This window comes from Protopterus annectens, chromosome 11.part0, assembly GCF_019279795.1.
Source record: "Protopterus annectens isolate FY-2018-M chromosome 11.part0, PAN1.0, whole genome shotgun sequence".
NCBI lineage: Eukaryota > Metazoa > Chordata > Ceratodontiformes > Protopteridae > Protopterus > Protopterus annectens.
The window spans coordinates 148,837,269-148,860,842 of NC_056745.1; the positions used below are offsets into that span (position 1 = coordinate 148,837,269).

At 42.7% G+C, this 23,574-nt stretch overlaps 1 protein-coding gene across 1 annotated transcript in view; it reads left to right on the forward strand.

Moving 5' to 3' along the window:
* The window catches only part of LOC122814917, a 278,216-nt gene that overhangs the window by 51,889 nt on the left and 202,753 nt on the right, over nucleotides 1-23,574 (forward strand). The gene's annotated exons all lie outside the window — the stretch shown is intronic.

Below are 23,574 nucleotides of genomic sequence, written 5' to 3' on the forward strand. Positions count from 1 at the left end.
TGAAGTCTTCTGTTGTGAAAAAAAAAAAAAAAAAAGGCAAACAGTAGATTGATAACTACAAAAACAGGAATTCAGGTAAGAGGGCTTGAGGCACGCACACAGTAGTAGTTTCCAAAGTTTATTCTTCAGACTTTACTTCAAACAAATGATAAAAACAATAAAAAACAGTAACCATAAAGCGCTTTTCATCTCACCCCTTAGTGAGACTTCATCAGACAGTTGCAACAAGAGTGTTTCAAACAGTAAATACAAATTCAAACCAGGTCAACTTCCTCCAAGCAAAAAACAAGCCCGCCCCCAAGGTAGGCAGGAAATAACAATTAACCCATTGTATACTTCTTTAAAAATCCGGCTTCTTGTAAAACAAGTATGTGTGCAGTAAATATATTTGTATATGTGTAAATATAAATATAGCTTATCAGTTCGAAAACACTCTTAACAAGCCTTTTAAAAGTGTTTCAAGAATATTTAAAAACCATACAAACATTAAAACCAATAATTAAGATGACAGTAAAAAGTGAGAAGTCATGAATGAAGTGTAAGGTTGAAAACAGTGTAAAGTAAATACTTTACCACTGTGTGAAAAAGTATTAAAATCTTAAATAACTTTCAGTAGTAGTTAATAATGAAAGTTCTAAAAAGTAGGATGAAAAATATAATAAAACACTTATATTAGCCCCATGTTGTCTGAATTTAAAACCATCAAGCTGAAAAGCTATAAAGACTGGAGCAAAGAAAACAATCCTGTAAAGGACGTCCGGTGAATATAATAAAAGGTGGAGTAAGAGTGTACACATTCACATAAACAACTCTAAATGCAGACACATTCATGTATAGATAACAACAAAGTGAATGTGGAAAACCATACATATGTATATACATATATGTACATAACTAAGTAAATAAATATTTAACTATTTAGATAAATATATGACATACCCTGTTTGAGCAAAAATGTGAAACCTTTCTTGCAGGCTGAAGTGAACAAGGTATATATTCACCTTATTAATGAAGTTTATTCCATATCTTGCATCCTTAAACTAAAGAGTTTAAGGTGAATATATACCTTGTTCACTTCAGCCTGCAAGAAAGGTTTCACATTTTTGCTCAAACAGGGTATGTCAAATATGTATCTAAATAGTTAAATATTTATTTATTTACTTAGTTATGTACATATATGTATATACATATACGTGGTTTTCCACATTCACTTAGTTGTTATCTATACATGAATGTATCTGCATTTAGAGTTGTTTATGTGAATGTGTACACTCTTACTCCACCTTTTATTATATTCACCGGACGTCCTTTACAGGATTGTTTTCTTTGCTCCAGTCTTTATAGCTTTTCAGCTTGATGGTTTTAAATTCAGACAACATGGGGCTAATAGAAGTATTTTATTATATTTTTCATCCTACTTTTTAGAACTTTCATTAGTAACTACTACTGAAAGTTATGTAAGATTTTAATACTTTTTCACACAGTGGTAAAGTATTTACTTTATACTTTTTTCAACCTTACACTTCATTCTTGTCTTCTCACTTTTTACTGTCATCTTAATTATTGGTTTTAATGTTAGTATGTTTTTTAAATATTCTTGAAAACAATTTTGGATATCTAGGCAATCTTCTAAAGCTTTTGGTGTCCTTCTTGTGCACTGTATGTTTGCTTTAACACACAAACCTGTTAAGAATTTCATTACAACTGCCAAATTTCAGAGCTTTCTTGCAGTTGGTATGCTTAATCAGATATCTTATCATCTTGGTGGATTCAGTATCGGTGATGAGCTTGCAACTAAAGTTATTTTGGCAGATAAATATCCTTAAGGTTTTTCTTGAAAACCATCTTTTGAATGTTTTGGTGTGCATGGCCATGGCTTTTGATACCCCTTCCATGGATCTTCCCCTCAGATAAATAAAAAGAGAAAATTTTCAAAAGAGGCTTCTGAAGAGACTCATTCAACTATCTATTTGCAATGGTCTGGCATATATGGTTCCACTGAGGTAATCCCAGAGCCCCCAGTTCATCACTCCAACATACCTGGTCTCTCTGGCAAGACTCCACAGGAAGCCTCTAAGGCCAGAACATGCACGCATTCAGTCAGATTGGACTTCAGGCACCCTTAGCCGATAAAGGAAAACTTTGTTTTATTCATACTGAGGGAGAGGGAGGAGTTCATCATATCCTGCTAATGAAGGAAGTTGCTTGGTCATTATTGGAGGTCCGTTTGTCTGATTGTCAAAAACTATCAAACTAGAGACACAAAAGAACATCAGAGTAGACTAAACATTTGTCCCAACCCCCACCCCCTTCAACTCCCTCCAGTCAGAAGGCCTCTCAGGAAGACTGACAAAACCTTTCCCAGGACCTTTTTAAGACATCGCAATTTTTTCAGTCTTTCATTCTTGTCTACCCAGGCTGGGGGGAAGAGCTCTCCCTCTTCCTCCTCTTCTGAGATGGTAGTCCCTGACTCTGAATAGGAAGGCTCTGACTATGCATCACAGCTGTCTTTTCTCATTCCCTGTGAATCTGAGTGTGAGGAGGCATTGTCCTCAGATTCTCCAAATGAAGACATTTCTTTCTCCAGTATCATCTGTAAAATAAAATATCTCTCTTCAAGTTGGAGTTAAGAGAAGTCTCAGAGGCTCAACAAAGATAATTTGTCTCGCAGAACATGGATTCCCCAAAGCCCTTTGCTGTCTCTCCAATACTGTAAGCTTTGGAGGACATTTTTAATGCTGTTGCTTCTTTGGATTCTCAACCTGTCACACCTAGAAAAACAGACACACTTTATAAGGTGCCAGACTCTCATAAGTTTTTTAGGAACCTCATTGTTAAGGTGGCTGTGACACAGTGGACAGGGGTCGGTGGTTCTAATCCCTTTGTCTTCCAATCCTGTCCCAATGAAAAGACAGTAGGGATTTTGACAGGTATAGGAAGAAGGTGTATGCTTTTTTCACATTACTTTTCAGCACAATTAACTACCAGACACACGTGGCAAAATACCTACTTTCTCTTTTTGCTGACATGCAGGAATCCATAGCTAACCTTCCTGCTTCTGATATTAAAACCAGTTTGTCAAACTTGGTCAGTTCTGCTTTCCAGAGTATCAAACATTCAATAAAATATGGGCATGGCCAATGGAGGCTGTGTCAGGGGCTGTGATAAGTAGGAATTGCCTGAATATAACACTAGAATTTTCCTGAAAATGTCAAGGCTCAAATTTTAAATGTTCTGTGATGCCCCACCCTCTGGGCCAGTAATCAAAGAGCCTCAATAATCCTCACCCCTGACAATAGTGGGGGATGTCCACTGGGAGGATAATAGGCGCACACACACACACACACACACACACACACACACACACACACACACACACACACACACACACACACACACACACACACACACACACACACACACACACATACACACACACACACACACAATCCTCCAGATGCAGTTGTCTGCATCAAGCACATTTTCCCTTAAGACCACACAGGGAACACAGTCCGGGGGCTGGTTCCTGTCTCCTTTCCAGATCCTTGATAAAACTTCCCACTGGCACAGCTATAGAGTTGAGTCCTTAGCCAGGGTTCCAACCTAAGTCCTCCATCACTCTGTGTCCAACCAATGCTTTGTGTCCCTGCCCAAGTAGTTGATACACTCTTTCAAATTTGATTTCCACACACACATGCACACACGCGCGCACACACAAACACACACACGCACACACACACACACACACACACACACACACACACACACACACACACACACAAACACACACACACACACAGAGAGCTGGGAAAGGCTGGCACAGGTTTACTAGCTATGCCCCCTTTTGCCCAGACTGTAAGTTAATTATCACTGCCACCAGAACCCCTCACCAGCTACTTTAAGGCCCTTAACAAAGGGTGTCCAATTTTACTGTGTAATATTAATACTAATACAAATGGTAGTTTGACCAAGAGCAATGCTATTAAGAGTGGCCCACAGTGTCAGCAAATACTCTGAAAATATCTCTACTCAAGATCAGCCACAATGAAAAGTTTAAATATGTTTAATATAAATAATAAAAGAACAAGACAGTACTAAATATCTATTCAGAGTGACATCAGAGTTCAAAATCACAGGAAATATGTAAAACAACATTGAAGGTTAGACTCAGACAAAGAAAAGCAATATCTAAACTAAGCGTCACTATATTATTGACTGAATCAAAGAGAATTACTATTCCCTATGTACTTAATAGAGCAAGGCAGATGATGTGGTGAATGGTCCTTCTTGTTGTCAGGCCCAAGACAGAATACAGAATGCTCAGTCTCACTAAGAGACCTCTCAAAGTAATATCTAAAGTATTACTTCTGGATAGCTTGCATAATGACATCACTTCTGGTCATCTGACTTTTAGTTCCTATGCAAAGCTCCATTGCTGGATGCTGATAGGATTGAGCACCTACCTGAAAAAATTCACACACAAGGGGTTTTGCTCAGATCTGTGGCAGGTGCTGGAAGTCATAAAACAATTTCATACCTTCATGCTTCCAGAGTAGCAATTAGTTGACCTCAAAGGCAATACAGAAAGCTTCCTAGTACAGACTTTGTATCTCTGGTTGCATTGAAACCTGTAATATAGCATCTTTATGGCCTAGCCCATAAAGTGATTTAATTTCAGATATATTTTAAAGTTTGCTGGACTGAGGTTACCCTCCTGTGTTTCATTTTACTCTGTTAAAACATATACATTTAAACAGTTACAATAGTGCATGTACATTTCTGTTCTTGTCAGGGGACACTGTGGATACATTTCAAGCACTTTACAAATACCTTTTCAACACAAACATCTGTACAAATCAGGTTGCTATACACGTGACATACAGTTCTAATACATTTGTAACATAACCATCTTGTATAAATCAATTTGATATTCACAAATGACATGTAGTTTTTTTCAAAATTCTAGCTAGCTGTGCTGACATTACCTTCTGGCATCACGTTCCACTGGAAAATTATTTGATTTTTAGGAATTCCTGTGATGAGGTACTTAAAAACTTAAAGGAAAAAGCAAAATTAACGCAGGGGAGTCAACCAACAATTTCTGTCACCTCTTCCAAGGTACCAGAGGAATTATTCTTTCAGCCCTGGGCTTTTCTTCTGGAAGCCCTTTAAACTTGCTCAACAAAAATTCACAAAGCAGCAGTACAGTAAAAAGTGGCAAGGGGACTCAAAAAAAGAAAGGAGATGGACCCCAATAATTTTTTCCTCCATGAGAAAGATGCTGTGATAATGTGACATACTTCCAGCTATGCCAGGAGAAGTAGGGCAGTGGATGTGTAACATATGCCAGCATAGCTAGCTAGAGTTTTGTAAAAGATTATATGTCATTTGTATCTCAAACTGATTTGTACAGGTGCTTGTGTTAAAAATGTACCAACAGTGGGTCTTACACCTATATGTCAGACTGTATTCTAACTGTTGAAATGAATATATTCAACAGAGGATACTGGAAGAGAAGAGGTTAATGTCAGCCCAGGTAATTTTGAAAAATAGTCTGAAATTAAATTGTCCTTTTTAGGACATAAAGATTGTATCTTACAGTTCCAACTGCAGCTAGAGACAAAATGTCTGTGAAAACCAGGAGTAGGAATCCTACTGTATTGTCCTTAGGGGTGAAATAATTGCTACCCTGAAATGGTGGAAGGTTAGAAATGGTTTTATAGCTTCCAGATACAAAGCTCTGTGTGTGTGTATATGGTAACACATACAAGCTAGATTCTGGTTCAGTTTCTAGTAAAGTGGGTAGTGTGGGAACCAGAGTCAGATGACCAAATGTATGTAATGTTATTGTGTAATCCAGGACTGAAATGATGCTTTAATACTAGATGAGACAGAAGTCTCAGAGCACGGTTTTGGAACTGACAAAACCACTCACCCACTTCATCTTGTCTTGCTTTAGTAAGTAACCATGGTGTAGTAATTATAGTGAGATTAGTTAAGTACTGTTTTTATCTGTGTGAATATATCCATCTGTGTATTTTTTAATATTTCTTGTGATGAAACTCTGGTGGTTATTGTACATAGATGTTTAGTATTGTCATGTTCTTTTATTTGTTATTAAATATATTTAAAATTCTCATTGTGGCTTGTCTTTTTGAGAATATTTTCACCTTTGAGAGTACTTATATTTATTTGTTGACACTGTGGCTGCTCTTGAAAGCCTTGCTGCATTTATCAAATACTACCATTTGTATTAGTATTAATTTTACTCAGTATAATTGGATACTCTGGTAAGAGCCTTAGGGTACCTAGCTTTGGAGTGTTCTGGTGGCCGTACCTACCTTATAGCCTGGGCAGAGGGGTCAAAGCTAGTAAATCTGTGCCAGCCTTTCCCAAGTGTGTGTGTGTGTGTGTGTGTGTGTGTGTGTGTGTGTGTGTGTGTGTGTGTGAAAATCAAATCAGCTGAGGATTCAACTGTACATCTGTGTCAGTGGTGAGTCCTACTGGGGGCTTGGGGGGGGGGAGAAAACCAGCCCCTGGACTGTCTGTGTTCCCTATGCACTCTTAAGGGAAATTGTGCTTGATGCAGAGAGCTGCATCTGGAAATATTGTGTGTATCTATTTTTGCACCAAGTGAACTTCCCCTCACTGATGTCAGTAGTGAAGATTCAGGCTCCTTCATTACTGGCCCAGAGCAGGAATGTCACATATTTTTGAGCAGTAGTGTGGATATTAATTGAACTTCTGTAGCCTGTAAGCAGTAGTCACTGAAGGTGTGTGTACTCTCAGCAGCCACATGGCAAACATATAACAGTTTTATTTATTTTTGTTAATTTAATTTTGTCAGAAAAAGCAGGCAAAGATGTCGACAGAGGATTATGGCAGGCTGACAAAAGAACCAGTTGGCCAAGGTGTGCAAAGCTAAAGGACTGGTGCATGCCAGCCTGACTAAAGAGGAAATGATTTCAGCTTTAGTCACAGTTGTAGCCCAGACCAGCAACCAGGAGGATAACCAGTCTGGTAATGGGGATTTGTAGCCCTCAGAAATAGGACAGTTTACCTTTTTCTCAGAGGACTTAAAAATCCATCTGGAGTTAGAGACTTGAACCGGAGACCAAACATTTGGAATTAGAATCAGCAGAGAGACTGCAGCATTTGCAGGCTGAAGAAAAGTAGAAACAGTGCCAAAATGAGAGGGTGATGACATTTCATTAGGGTCATGGAGGTAATGGTGAAGGGAATAACCAAACCCCTGAAGCAATAGAGGTCAATAAATTTCTTCCACAGTTTACAGAATGTGATAATTTTGATAGTTTTATTCATATATTTGAAAGAGTATGTAAACAGTATAAGGTTGACCAAGGGCTCTGGGTATGGTTACTGACACCCTTACTCCATGGTAAAGCTGTAACTGCTGTTTCTAAATTGTCTAATACTGATTGTTTAAACTATGATAAAGTAAAACAATGTTTATTGGAATGATTTAAGTTGACACCTGAAGCTTGTAAAAAAAAAAAATGTATGAGCATAGATGCAGGGCAGATGAAAGTGTATGTGATTATATTGCTGAGTTTAAGCACTTATTTTCACAGGTGGGTGAGTGGGTGTCAGGTCACCACTTTTGAAAGGGTGGCAGACCTTTTGGAGAGGGAACAAACCCTTAGCACTTTGCCTGAGGACATGAGAATCTGGTTGGTAGGCCGGAAGTGTAACTCTGCAGATGAGCTGGGGAAAAAAGAAGATCTCTTCTTAGCAAGCATGGCATCACTGCACAAGAAGGCGATACCCAGTGCCGCATATAGATATAAGGGAACCCAGTGTGGGCAGTCTAAACCACCTCAACAGAGTCCACTTGTAACAGGGGAAGCCACTAGTTCAGGTACACGGCCAGGATCAAGAGTTAGAGGTTTGAAATATAACCAGTGGGGCCATGTAGCAAACAAATGTCCATGGAGGCAAGGTGGGGAACAAAAGGTGGGGGAGCCAGTAAGTGAGAATAACAGTATGCCATTGTAAGTTGTATGGAGATACCAGGGATGCCACACTATCACCAGAGTTTGTATCCTATGTTAGTGTTGCTCTCCTACTTTAGACACTATAGAAGAGTCTTTGTGGGTTCTGTTCAAGCAGCTTTATTTTATACAAACACATCACAATAGAAGTTTACTGATGTTAATATAAACTAACTACTGCAATCATACATGCTCACTTTCTGGCTGCACTTTCAAAATGACACTAAGAATAGCACGTGCCTGGTATTTATATGTGTACGTTTAGTCCTTGGTATGCTTCTTAAACGCATAGCATATACATTCTGATCTACATCCTCCCTCTTTGAGAAATAGATCACGCAACATTATGAATCTATTTGGCATACAGATATCACATGTAGTTCTTTGTCATGCATTTATACAAGACTAGGTATATATATATACATACACAGTTAAGTCCATCTTGTTGCGTATTTCACGCAGGGCCTGGATATTCTACCATATCGTGTGACATAAAACTGGGAACTAGGTTTAGCAACTGGAGCCATCTCTACAAAATGTTCAACCTTGAAAGTATTTGGAACATCTTCAGGAATGGAATCAGAGGTTGAAATACACTCTGGGATGGGAACAATGTTTGGTTCGCTCTGAGAGCTAGTGTCTGTATCAAGGGAACAATGCTGTGGTGAAGATTCTGGTACAGGAAGTAGATGTCTGCAATTTCTCCTGTACTCCACACCCTCAGATTCTACAAGGTAGGATCTCTGCTCGGCACATATACCTATAACTTGACCAATGTGGTCGAGACCTTTTGCCGTTTGTATTCTCACTCTCTCTCCTTCCCTCAACAGACAAAGAAATCTGCTCAATTTATCATAACTGGACTTCTGGATAGAACGCTTCTTGAATAATTGAGCCTTGATGGTTCTGCTGTTCTTAGCTTTAGGCCTCAATAAACTGGAACTAATAAGCATAGTTCTGGTTTGCCTGGATAGATGTCTTTGAGGTGGTGAGCCAAGAATATCATCACGGGGTATGTTTCTGAGATTAAGCAAATTCAAAAAGACATCAGTATTGTCATGCTTTGATCTTGCAAGTAATTGCTTTGCACTCTGCACTGCACGTTCAGCTAGACCATTTGACTGTGGATATTCAGGACTGCTAGTAACGTGTACAAAGTCCCATTTTCTTGCAAATTGAGGAACTGGACTTAGCTGAAGTGGTTCTCTTTGTAAATGTGGTCTAGTACTGTTGGACTGCTCAAGAAAGTACTTTATCAATGTCTTTCAGTAATTACGCCAAAATACTAATTCTCGCACTGTTCTCTTAGTGGATGCCGAACCTGGGTGACCACTATGCAAAATCTGGATATATTCTTGTTGTAAGGCAGCAGGAACAACAATTTTAGGACCTTTGAAAATAATGCCATCTTCCATCAACATTTCATCTCTGTAAGGAAAATAGGTTTGCACTTAATGTGGTACACTAGATTGCTTTGACGGCCATGCAAGATTAATGTAGTGATTGAGCTTTTGCAAAAATGGATCGGTCTTTGTGTGATCTCTTAACTCATCAAGCCTAGTGGTTATAAAATGACACACTGTTATCATGTCAAAGTCAGAATTCTCTGCATTAAGCTGTTCCATCATAATTCTGGGCAATCTGGATAAAGTATCAGCCAGATAGAGCAGTTTGCCTTTCATGTAGACCATTTTGAAGTTGTACTTTTGCAATTTGGGCATCATTCTTTGTAAGCTCCCTGGAGCTGACTGCATAGGCTTCTTTAGAATAGTAACTAGAGGTCGGTGGTCAGTTTCAATCTGAATAGCTCGACCATAAATATAATCATGAAACTTGGAACATGCAGATACTATCGCCAAAAGTTCTTTCTAGATTTGAGCATACTGCATCTCAGTTTGGGTAAGTGTGCTAGATGCATAGGCTACTGGTCTGCCCTCTTGAAGTATAACTGCTCCAAGACCAAATTTTGAAGCATCACAGGAAAGAGTGACTGGTTTGTTCACATCATAGTATCTTAATGTAGATGGGGTGATAATTTTCTGCTTAAGGTCTTCAAATGCCTTCTGGTGCTGTTCTAACCATGACCATGCAACATTTTTGCACATCAGCTCTCTTAATGATCCTGTCAACTCACTGAACTCTGGTATAAACGTGCCTAAATAGTTGTCCATGCCTAGGAAATGCTGTAGAGCTTGAATATTGTCTGGTGCTGACATCTCAAAGATAGCTGCTTGCTTGGTCGGGTCTGGTCTCAAGCCAGTACGGGTAAATAAATGACCTACATATGTAACGTCTAGAAGTCTAAATTTGCACTTCAGAGGATTGAGCTTCAAGTTTATTTCATGTGCTCTGTCTAGAACTTCCTTTACGTTTCTGTCATGCTCTGCTTCACCATTGCCTCCAACCAATAAATCATGTACTACTATGGCACAAGGATAACCCAAAAAAATTTTGCTCCATTGCACGCTGGAAGACTTCACTTGCAGATAATATTCCAAGTGGCATCCTTAGGAATCTGTATCTGCCAAACGGAGAACCAAAAGTGGTTAGTAATAAGGATTTTCGATCAAGCATCACTTGCCAAAATGAACTTTTTGCATAGAGGACAGAAAAAACAGTGGCATTCAGTATTAGGGCTGCGACCTCTTCAACTGTGCGCATTAGATGGTATGGTTTCTTCAATGCTTTGTTCAAATCTCTTGAGTCAATACATATTATGATTTTGTCTGAGCCATTTTTGTGAGCTGCTACCATAGACGACACCCATTAAGTCGGTTCTGTAACTGGACAAATTACACCTTGCTGCACCATTTTATCCATCTGAGGCTTAACTTTATCCTGCATAGCTATGGGAGATCCTCTTGCTGGTCTGATTACTGGGGTGACCTCTGGGTCTAACTTCATGGAATACACAACTGGAAGTTTGCCTAATTTGTCCTCAAAAACATCAGCATACTCTGAGAAAATGGCTTCAGAAAAATTAGAACTAGGTAATCCACTTATGTACCTCCATAAGCAACAATTTCATACTACTGGCCACATTGAGTTGTTCATTAGTTCTCAATTCAGCAAATGTGTCTGCTGATATAACATTACCCTTTGAACTAGTGTCTACTTTAAGCTCTGTGGACTTACCATTGATCCGGACTGCACAAAACACTTTGCTCTGCACAAAACCTTGCTCTTTGCCAGTAAATTCACTGCATCAACTCTTTCAACTACTGATGCACCGTCTACATAGAAAGTTGACTGTTGCAGCTCTACTTGAGCAACTTGTTTTTTTGTGTGACCTTTCTTTACAACTGTGTGAGTTTTACTTGATTTGCTAAACTTTTGGAAATGGTTCCATTTTTTACACTTGTGACAATGCTGACCAAATGCTAAGTATTTCTCTCTTTTAGATTCATGATTTGCACCACAATTGCAACAGTTAACAATAAAGCTGGACTTGGGTTTTGCTAATTCACACTTGTACTGAACTGAGAATCATGCTTCTTTAACTGATCTAGTTTTAGAACTTGATGGAAAACTGCGTGGTTTCCCTGGTGAGCCAGGAGGGTCTGTGGCTGACATGTGCTTAGGCCTACTTCTGTTTGCCACGTCTTGCATGCTATCTACATTTGCTCTGGAGCCTGTTGAAACCATGCTCTTGTCACTTGCAAGCATACTTGTGTTTTTCTGTCACTTCATGGATTTGAGAAATCTCTAGGGCTTTATTCAATGTCATATCACTGTCACAAAGCAGGATCTTTCTCACAGCAGCATTATTACCACCACACATGAGCCTGTCCTTTATTAACTCATCTTTTAAGTCACCAAAGTGACACATTTTAGCTTTGTTTCTCAGGTCAGTTATATAAGCTGCAAAAGTTACCCCTGGTTTCTGATCTCTTGTGTAAAACAAATGCCCCTCTAATGTAATATTTGTCTGGGGGTTACGCATTTGTCTGAACTTGTGCTTCAAACACTCTGGGTCTTCCCTTGATTCAGCCTGTACAACAATATGACAGTTTTCACCTTCTCTTTCATATACTGCTGGTGCATACACAAATGAACACGGTCTTTCTATGGCCTCTGACCCAGCTAGGTTTAGCAAAATGAATGCCCTGGTGTGTGCATCTTTATCTGAATAATCTGCTTGTATAAAAATATCGTACTCTTGCGCAAATATTCTCCAGTTCTCTGCAATATTCTGATCAAATGGAAAAGGTAAGGGCTTTTGAAATCCATCTGCCATTTTAACACATACCAGTGAAGGGTTTTGCAAATAAGCATGAACACTTTCACATATGCCAGAAAGTTATGCTAGTATTTGTAACTTTGCCAAATAGCAGAACAAGCCTCTGTATAACAGAACTTTGCAAAATAAGTCTCTCTTGGGCACTGTAATACTCTTGAAATTACTATATTGCAAGAAAGCACCACTTAATATGAGAAACACATTAAATAACTGCACGATGCAAGCCCCTGTGTAACTGGACTTTGTAAAATAAGTCTCTAGGACACTATAATACTCTTGAAATTACTGTATTGTAAAAGTAATTTATCATTTTAAGAAGAATTTCAAATAACTACATGATGCGAACAAACTGGGCAAGAGAAGCTCAGAGTCAATAACATTTTGAAGTAATTGCACTTTGTGAATAAACTGTACACAGCACACTGAAATTTCCCCCAAATGGTGGTACCTTGCTAGGCAATTCTTTACAGTGCAAGAAACGCTCTGTAATGGTGGCACTTTGTGACTAGACACATCCAGCACAAGAAACTTTTTGAAATGGCTATACTTTGACTGTACTTCATGCAATAGTTGCACTTTGCGCACAAATAAACTTCAAAATACATGCACAGTAATAAGCACACACTATAAGCACTTTTACACACTTTGAGATACTTTGAATAACTTTAGTTATGCCCTTGATACAATACAAAGTAGTAGTTATGCTAAAACACTGCACTTTGCCAAAAACATGCAGTTGCCTTGCTTTATTTATGCTTCATGTGCTCTTTTTGCCTTTATATTTGTTTTGCTCATTTAATCTCTTTCATACCCATTGTACTTTTCTTGTGCTTATTTTACTCTAAACATGCCCATTTTTCCTCAAACACACTCATTTTGCTTTAAACATACTTGTTTTGCTTTTCTGTTAATCATTTCATCAGATATCTTTATTTTAACCATTTCCCTTTTGTGCCTCCCACTTGTTTAATGTGGTTGTAATGCCCCATTTTGTCTTTTTTTATAAACTAAGCAGTTTGTACGAATTCTCGTTACCTTTGATTCTTTTCTGGTTCTTTTTCATGCTCATTTCTCTTAGTTTACCTTCACTGCAATCTCTGCACCTCATGGCTCCAAATACTATTCTCTGCGATCCCATTTCTAACACCATATTGCTCTCCTACTTTGGACACAATTGAAGAGTCTTTGTGGGTTCTGTTCAAGCAGCTTTATTTTATACAAACCCATCACAACAGAAGTTTACTGGCTTTAACTTAAGTAATTTGTATACAAACTAACTACTGCAGTCATACATGCTCACTCTCTGGCTGCACTCTCAAAATGGCACTAGAAATAGCACGTGCCTGGTATTTATATGTGCACGCTCAGTCCTTGATATGCTTAAAGACACAGCACATACACTCTGATCTACACTTGGCGGAGGCCACTGCTAAGAGAGAGACAGCCTCTGACATAATTGTGAAGCCTGCAGTAGTTAAAGAGGAGCACTACTTGCTTGGGCAGTCTACTCCAGTCATAGCTTTAGGAGGGACCCCGTTCCAAATGTTTTTGGCCAGGGTTAACCTTGACTGGGAGGGTGGAAAAGGAAGCAAGCAAGTAGGTGTGTTTGAAGATATCCCTGCAGATGTCTTGACAGGGAATGATTTTGATAATGCAGTACCTTGTGTACATGAAGTTACATGCAGTCAGGCTTGGAGACAGGCATGTGAGTCTAACAGCCTGGGGGAAACCCAGACAGACCCCACGCCTGAAGCCAGGGCTGGTGAGGTGGCTATTTCAGGGAGAGAGCTACCCTGTAGTGGTGAGTCACAGCTGCTGGTAGATACTGGTGTTCCCTTGGACAGAGTGACTGCAATGGCAGAGGTAAGTGGTAGTACCCAGGCTGACAGTGAGACGCTGCTGTCAGAAGATACCAGACTTCCTGTGGAAGGGGAGCTGGGAAGGGTCGGGTCACAAAGGTAGAGTTGAGACAGGTTCAACTCTTGGACCCTATATTAAGAGGCTTGAGGGGTGATAGCTAGGGAGGCACTTGATTCTCAAGGAAAAGAACAGTCTGTATACTGGAACAAAAGGTTACTGTATAGAGATAGGACCCCTTAGGGAGGGCTAGAGGGTGAGGTAATACAGCAGTTGGTAGTGCCTAGAGCCTACAGTATGGCACTTCCAGCCATAGCCCATGACATTTTTTTTGCAGGTCATATATGGGCATAAAATCATACCAAGAGACGTATTATGCAGAACTTTCATTGGCCTGCAGTTTCAAGGGCTGTAACAGGGTGCTGCAGGACCTGTGAGCAATACCAAAAAGTAGGCAAGGCAGAAGACAAGGTCAAAGTTCCTTTGATGCCTTTGCCTTCTATTGAGGAGACATTTGAAAGGGTAGCTATGGATATTGTGGGGCCTATGTGTATCCCCAAGTTCCAGTGGGAAGAAGTATATCCTGGTGGTAGTAGAGTGTGCTACTAGATACCCTGAGGTGGTGGTTATGTCCTCCATCGAGGCAGAGAATGTGGCAAATGATTTGCTAGAGATTTTCATCAGGGTAGGTTTCCTGAGGGAAATGCTAACTGACAGAGGTGCCAGTTTCATGTCAGACCTGCTGGCTTGTCTGTGAGAGTGCTGTAGGGTGAAGCACCTAAAGACCACCCCCAGACTCCAGATTAATGGTCTTGTGAAGAAGTTAAACTCTATACTGTAGACCATGCAATGGGCATTTGCAGACCAGTGTAAGCGAGAGTAAGACAAATATTTGCCCTATCTGCTGTTTGCATACAAAGAGGTACCCTAGTAAGCCACAGGTTTTTCACATTTGAGTTGCTGTATGGGCATAGGGTGAGGGGTCATTAGATTTGATTTGTGATGAGTGGGAGAGTGCGTGTCAGTCCCATAAGAAGTCTAATGTTAAGTTGTCAATCTCGCCTTCATTCTTGCTTGATGGGTTCGGAGCCGATCCTCGGCTCCGACTCGGCATTTGCTAAGCTCGAGAGTAACTTTTACCAGCTCGAGGCAGCCCCATATCCCATGATGCAAGGCGGTAAGTACCCAGATCTCGTTTGCCGCTTCGCTGATGAGGTCCTCCTTTTACCAGCTCCTGGTAAGTGATTTTTACATTACTATTTTTTCCCCTTTTCTTCAAAAAACTTTAAAATTCTTAGTTTTAACACAGTTTTAGTCCTCTTCTGACAAGAATTTCCCTGTCTCCTTAAAACTTTTAGTCAGACTTTCTCCCATCCCATCCCCCCCCTTGTTAGGGTGTGTGTGTGTGTCTGTTATTGATAGTTTTTGATATATATATAATTTAATTTCTTGGACTGGTGTTGTGTGTGTGTATTATTCACCATGTCTAAGGAAAGGGTCTCAGGCTTTAAGAAGTGTGACTCGTGCTGTCAGAAGATGTCTCTGACAGACGGTCACACTTCTTGCCTTTACTGCCTGGGGCCTCTTCACCTGCAGGACTCCTGTGCTATATGTCACTCTTTTAGCCAGAGAGTCCTGCAGGAAAGAAGAAATAAATTGATTTTGAGGGGCCTTCTTAAGCCGGAGGGCTCTCCGGCTAAGTCGGCTCCATCTAAGACTTCTAAGTCTTCCAAGGCCCAGGCTTCTGTGTCCAAGCCTGTGGCCTTGGCTCCGACTCTTTCAGAGTCGAGATCGGCTCCGGCTGGAGCCGATTCTGGTTTACACAAACCTTCGGCACCGATGGCTATCGGTGCCGATTCTGGTTCGACCACTTCGGTGTCGGCTCCGATCGGTTCTGACCACCATGTGGCTCAGGCATCGGTGTCGGCTCCGATCGGCTCCGACACCCTTACTTTTATGGCTGTATCGGCTCCGGCTGGAGCCGATGCATCGAAGCTACCTGTCGGTGCCGATAAGTTGTCGGCTCCGACAGTTTCTGTGGTTTCATCGGCTCCGATGGTTCCTTCGAGAAAGAGGTCTAGGTCCCCTTCCTTGGAGCCGATACTCTCGGCTCCGGCTTCGCCTCTCCTCTCGGAACGGAGCCATCGGAGCCGATCTTCAAGGTCATCCAGGCTTTCTGACCATGATTTAGAGAGAGTGGTCAGTAGATTACTTAAGTCACAGGCACTGGCCCAAATGCTACATAGTCCGTCTCAGCAGACGACTATTAGTCCACACCCCATTGCAGTTCCTCCTTCGACTCTACCCCAGAGTTTGGAGTTGGAGTCTTCGAATAGTTTCTGCTACGGCTGAGGGACAGATACCCCTTCTGCTCCTTCAGCCTCTACTCTTATCTCCTCTTGAGACCTTCCTTAGAGGGATTCGTGGCCGGGCTTCCTGGTCTCCTCCGAGGGTGAGTGGCATCGGACCCTTGTCCGACCCCGCTCTTCCCCTTGGAGCCTCGGCCTTGGTGAGCTCGGCTCCGACATCTGCCTCGGAGCCTTCCTTTTCAGTGGGTCCTGGAGTTACTAGCTCTTCGGAGCGGGTTCTCTCGGACCTCCCTGGGAGGGGAGCCTTCGAGGTGATGAAGAGTGTGCTGGCCACTGGACTCAGCCAGCAGTCTGTTCCCTTAGCTCCTCCCTCTATAGTGCCTGTTGACATCTCTGCCACTTCTCTTGCTCCAGGACCCAGAGATCCTCCGCCTCAGGTTTCCCCACTGGGAATATCCCCCTCTTCCGAGGATTCTCCTGATTTGTTGGGAGATCCTCCGCGGAAGAGGACCTGTAAGAGGAAACACGTAGACTCCCCCGAGTCTATCACTTCAGATACTGACTTAGATGAGTCAGAGGGATCCCCAAGATCACCCTCTGAGGATGTCTCCTTCTCAGACATCCTAGAACTCCTTAGACAGAGGGAAACTGGCCCACCAATAATCCCTCTGAGGATGAGTCAGTATACCTGGAGGCGTTTGGATCTCGGCCCTCCACCTCCTGGGTGTCTCCGCCTTCGACCCCTTATGCAGGTTATTGCTCGAAGGCGTGGGCTGCTCCTGACTCTGTAGAGCCAGTCCCTAGGAGGCCTTCTAAATTTATTACTGCCCCGTCGGACAAGCAATTCCTCACAAAAGGTGTCCCCGCTGATGCCATGGTGGTGGCGGCTGCCACCAAGAAGGAACTTGCAGATCCTTCCGTACCTGTCCATCCTCCTAATAAGGACTCTAGGACCATGGATAGATATGGTAAGCGGATGTTTTCTTCAGCGACCTTTGCTATGCATTCGCTGAACTACCTATGTCACTTCACCAGACTCCAGAGGGATATCCTTAAGGAGCTAGGTGAAGTAGTACAGGATCCTACAGCTGCAGGGGCTCAAGAAAAAATTGCTTCGCAGCTAGGAACCCTTAACTCCATTGCAAACTCCTCCATGTGGCTGATATCATATGCTGCTGATGGAGCGAGTAGGGCCGCAGGTACAGGTGTGGCTCTTGGACGCCAAGCCTGGATGCGGCTATGTAATTTTGCAGATCCCTTTAAGGTGTCCTTCACAAACTCTCCCTTTGATGGGTCAGCTTTGTTTGGCCCTCAAGTGAAGGAAACGTTGACCAGGTGTGAGCAGGATGGCAAAACTCTTTCTGCCGTAGGAGTCCGTTTTTCCACTCCTTCTAGACCTTACCCCAAAGGACAGAAGGGTGGCAAAATGTGGTTCCGCAAATCCCAAGGAGTCACGCCGGATTCACGTGGTCAGTTTACCCCTAGAGGCAGAGGGGTAACAACAACAGACGCCGCTCTAGAGGCAGAGGGGGTCCACAAAACCAGGGAAACAGAGAGTCTCTTTCTGACAAGCCCTTTCAGCATCCCTGAGATGTTGCCCGGCTGTCCCTCCTTGGAGGCAGTCGGGGGAAGACTATCGCTGTACCCAGAAGCCTGGCGTTCCCTCACTCAAGACAGATGGGTACAGTCGATCATATCCGAGGGTTACAAAATTCCTTTCGAGGAAAGTCCTTTCTATCCCTCAAATTCCCTTCCAGATGTACCACCCGGTCTAAGGGAAATTGCAGAGTTAGAAGTCTTAAAACTACTGCAAAAAAGAGCCATTCAGCCAGTTACAACAGACCATTCAGAGCCCGGAATCTACTCAAGGTTCTTTTTGGTCCCCAAAAAGACGGGAGACTGGAGACCAATATTGGATCTCAGCAGACTCAACAAGTCTGTGAGGAAGACAAGATTCCGAATGGTCACTCTTCAGTCAATTCTACCCTTCTTACAGAAAGACAACTGGATGTGCTCAATAGATCTTCAGGATGCGTACTATCACATAAAAATTCACAGACGCTCCAGGAGATTTCTCCGCTTTCGGCTGGGGTCCAGTCATTTCCAGTTCAGAGCCCTGCCCTTTGGTCTCACTACAGCCCCCAGAGTGTTCACCAAATGCATGGCAGTGGTCACGGCTCACCTGAGACGTCAAGGATTCCAGGTGTTTCCGTATCTCAACGACTGGCTCCTTTCAGCCACCACCAGGCATCAGCTTGTTCAAGCCAGGGATTACACAATAAATCTTTGTTCTCATTTGGGCATCTCGATCAACTTCGAAAAGTCATCCTTATCGCCCTGCCAGTCTATTACTTTCATAGGCGCAAACTTAAACACTGTTCGGATGTCAGCTACCCTTACAGATCAAAGTGTTTCAGACATTCAAAGTCATGTCAGGATCATTCTAGCCAACAAGAAAGTACAGGCCAGAATGGTTCTAAAGGTTTTAGGCCTCATGGCTGCGGCCATTACTCTTCTTCCCTGGCTCGCTTCTACATGCGCCTTCTTCAGTGGATGTTGTTCACTCAGTGGTCTTACCAACAACTTCCAATGCGTCACCAAATACTGGTGACACAGATTTGCAAGAATCATCTTGCTTGGTGGATCACTTCTCCCCAGATTCACCAAGGCAGACACTTTGTACCCCCATCCCCGGTAGCCACTGTCACCACGGATGCCTCCCTGATCGGGTGGGGGGGTCATTATCAGGGCAGGATGGTTCATGGGACATGGCAACCGTTCGAATACCACCTGCACATAAATGTCCTAGAGATGAGAGCAGTGCTTTTAACGTTGCAAGCCCTCAACGACTTTCTTCCCGTAGGGATAATTGCAGTCCACACAGACAACATGTCTGTAGTTTGGTATATCAACAAACAGGGCGGAACCAAGTCCTACCCCTTGTGTCGAGAAGCGCTCAGACTTTGGCAATGGGCGATCTCCTCTCATCGGTTTCTGGTAGCAACGCACATCCCTGGGAAAACCAACATTTTAGCGGACAGATTGAGCAGAGCTATTCTCATGCCTCACGAGTGGTCTCTCAAGCAATCTATAGTGGAAGAGATTTTTCTGGTATGGGGTCGCCCATGTTGCGATCTTTTTGCTACTCCCCAAAACAGCAAATGCCCAGACTTCTTCTCTCTCTTCCTTCTGCCAGGCCATCCCCCCAGAGACGCTCTGACCCAGGATTGGCCCCAGGGACTTCTTTATGCCTTTCCTCCATTTCCTCTGATCCCTCAAGTTATCCAGAAAGCAACCGTTTTGAGAGCCAAAATGATTCTCATTGCTCCTTATTGGCCTTGACAAATTTGGTTTCCGTTCCTCCATCGTCACCTTTTGGTGCAGCCGTGGCATCTGGACCCAGTGCCAGATCTTCTGATTCACCAATCCGGTCAGCTGCACCGGTCTATCCCTTCTCTCAACCTCACAGCATGGTTGCTCCACTTCCTTCCTTAGCCAGGCTTCCTTTCATCTCTAACCCCATTAGAGACATTCTAGTAGCTTCTTTAAAATCCTCTACCAGGAAGATTTATACAAGCAAATGGAAACGTTTCTCTTATTGGGCTAAAGCCAAGAATATTGATTCCTTCACTGCTCCAGTTCAGGCAGTTTTGGATTTCTTAGCGGAGATTTTTCATGCAGGCTCCTCTTCTTCCACAGTTAGAGTTCAATTGGCTGCTATCTCGAACTTTCATGTCGGGTTCGCAGATCACAATATTATGTCCCACAGGCTTTGTAGAGCCTTCTTGAAAGGAATTTTCCTCCTGAAGCCTCCAGTCAGGAGTCCTCCTCCTCAATGGGATCTAAATTTAGTGCTGACATCCTTGATTCTTCCCCCCTTCGAGCCAGCTGTTTCTTGCTCCCTGAAATTTCTTTCACGGAAAACCTTATTCCTAGTAGCTATTACATCGGCCAGGAGGGTGTCTGAACTTCATGCTCTATCCGTTCACCCCCCCTATTTGGTTTTTCACAAAGACAGAGTATCATTGAGAACTAATCCGACCTTTTTGCCTAAGGTCGCCTCAAAGACTAATTTGAATCAATCCATTGATCTCCCTGTATTTTTTCCAAACTATTCAAACAGATCGGAACAAAAACTACATTATCTTGATGTCCACCGCCAACTCAGATATTATTTGGACAGAACTAAACAATTTAGGAAATCCGATCAACTCTTTGTTTCCTGTGCTGATAACAAGAAAGGCCTTCCTGTCTCAAAAGTGACCTTATCTAGATGGCTTTCTTCTGTCATCTCTGAAATTTATCGGCTCAGGGGAAAACAGCTGTGCTCAAAACCTAAAGCACATTCAACCAGAAGCTTAGCTACTTCTACAGCCTTTCAAGCTAGACTTCCTTTAGACACTATTTGTGCAGCGGCCACTTGGGCCACTCCTCATACTTTTGTTTCCCATTACAAATTGGACTTGGCCTCCAGGGACAGAGCCAGTTTTGGCTCTACAGTCCTCAAGAGTCTGTTCCATTGAACCACCCAGGATAGAGGTGCTAGGGACGCGGTCCCATCAAGCAAGAATGAAGGTGAGATTGACAACTTAACATTGAGAAGTTATGTACCTACCATAACGTTCCAGGTTAGTTGTCTTCTCTCGCCTTCTTTCTTGCGACCCTCCCTCCTTCCCCCAGGCCTGGACAGACCTTTTTCTACAAGGAATTATGATGCTGAAGACCATACAGAGCTGGTCCTTCTTCCATCCTGCAGGTTTTTCTTTCTTCTTTCTTCCTTTGGGAAGTGTTTATGCTTGGTGCTATTGCCCTTTTGTCATCAAACGAGATCTGGGTACTTACCGCCTTGCATCATGGGATATGGGGCTGCCTCGAGCTGGTAAAAGTGACTCTCGAGCTTAGCAAATGCCGAGTGGCTCCGAACCCATCAAGCAAGAAAGAAGGCGAGAGAAGACAACTAACATGGAACGTTATGGTAGGTACATAACTTCTCATTGTGGCATATGTCCTAAACTTCAGAACAAAGCTGAGGGAGCTCATGGGCTTGGCCCAGGAGAACCTGGCAGGAGCCCAGCAGCAGAAGAAGGTCTGGTACGACAGGAATGCTTGAACTCAAGAGTATGCTGTGGGACAGCAGGTTATGATGCTCATTCCTGTCAGACACAGTAAGCTGCAGGCAGCTAGGGAGAGACCCTTCGAAGTGGTAAGGAATGTCAGTGATGTTAACTGCATGGTAGAATGGCTAGGCAGGAGGCTGGGGGCACAAATTGTATCATATTAACATGATGAATCCTTACCATGATAGGGAGGCCCTTGTGATGAGTATTTGTAGTGGATGGCAGGAGGAGTCTGACGGGATCTGGTGACTGATCTCCTCAGTGAGTCTCGAACTGACACTTCAGTGGAAGTTGTGTCAGTATCCTAGCAGTTGTCCCCTGCCTAGGTTTGAGAAATCCAAGCAGTGTTACAGGATTTTGGGGGGACACGTTCCCTGGGAAATCTGGGTGTACCCTGCAACATTATGTGGATATAGGACCCCCAAAGGCCTATCAAGGAGACCTCTTACAGTGTGCCTGAGGGAGTCAGATAGACTCTGAGTGAGGAGATATGGGAAATGTTGGAACAGGTGGGTAATCCAGGAGTCCAGCAGTCCCTGGGCCTCCCCAGTGATACTGGTACCAAAGAAAGATGGCAGCACCAGGTTCTGTGTGGACTACAGCAAACTAAATATTCACACAGAGTCGTATGCTTACCCCATGCCTAGGACAGATGAAGCCTTAGAGCAGCTGGGTGGGGCTACGTATCTGACCACTATTGATTTGACCAAGAGCTACTGGCAGGTGCCTTTGACTCCCACCACTAGAGAGAGGTCAGCCTTTATGACTCCTTTCAGATAATATGAGCTCACAAAGATGCCCTTTGGGATGAAAAATGCCCCAGCAACCTTCCAGAGGCTAGTAGATTGTATCCTAGCAGGAGCAGGAGATTATGCCCTTGCTTATCTGGATGATATTGCCATCTACAGCCATTCCTGGCATGAGCACCTTCATAATGTCAGGGAGGTCTTGGGCAGACTGCAAAGGGCAGGGTTGACCATTAAGCCCAGCCAGTATGTGTCAGGTGGGTATGGCAGAGGTCTCCTCCCTGGGAGATATAATGGGAAGTGGGATGATCAGGCTAGAATCTGCCAGTGGAAGCTATTCAAGCATGGCCTGCTCCTGTTATCAGAAAGCAGGTGAGGACATTCTTGGGGACAGCAGGATACTATTGAAAGTTAATTCCCAATTATAGTACAGTAGCTACTCCCTTCAAAGACCTGACAAGGAAAAACAGGCCAGATAAGGTAGTGTGGACCCCAGCCTGCAAACAGGCATTCCAAAAGCTTAAAGGGGTTTTTGGAGGACCCCTTGTGTTAACCAGTCCAGATTACAGCAAAGAATTTGTTGTGCAGGTGGATACTTTGAACCATAGGGTGAAGGCTGTACTCAGCTTAGAAGAGTATCCAACTGTATATCTCAACCATAGACTACAACCAAGGGAGGAATGTTATGCAGCAGTAGAAAAAGAATGTCTAGCCTTAGTATGGACACTGCATAAACTTCAACCCTGTCTGTATGGAAGGAAATTAACTGTAGCTACAGACCGCAATCCCTTAACATGGCTAAACTGAGCCAGCTAGCAAAATGCTAAGTAATTAAAGTGGAGTCTTGGGTTGCAGACATGATATGACAGTGCAGAACTATAGTGGGGTCAGCAGTGCCAGTGCAAATGGGCTGTCAAGACAGGGTATGGGTTAATGTGTTTCTAGACAGGCTGATGCCCCTGAAATCATGTTTCTCAAGAGTCACTTGAAAAACTAACTTGAGTCTTCAAATGGGGGAGAGATATGATGATGTGAGGCATTGCCAGTTATGCCAGGAGAAGTAGGTAGTAGATGTGTAACATATGTCACCAAAGCTAGCTAGAGTTTTGTAAATAATTATATGTCATTTATATATCAAACTGATTTGTACAGGTGCTTGTGTTGAAAATGTATTTGTAAAGCTGCTTGTGTTAAAAATGTACGAACAGTGGGTCTTGCTGGATAGAAAAGAAATACACCTGTATGTTAGACTGTATTGTAACTGTTGAAATGAATATATAGTAACAGAGAATA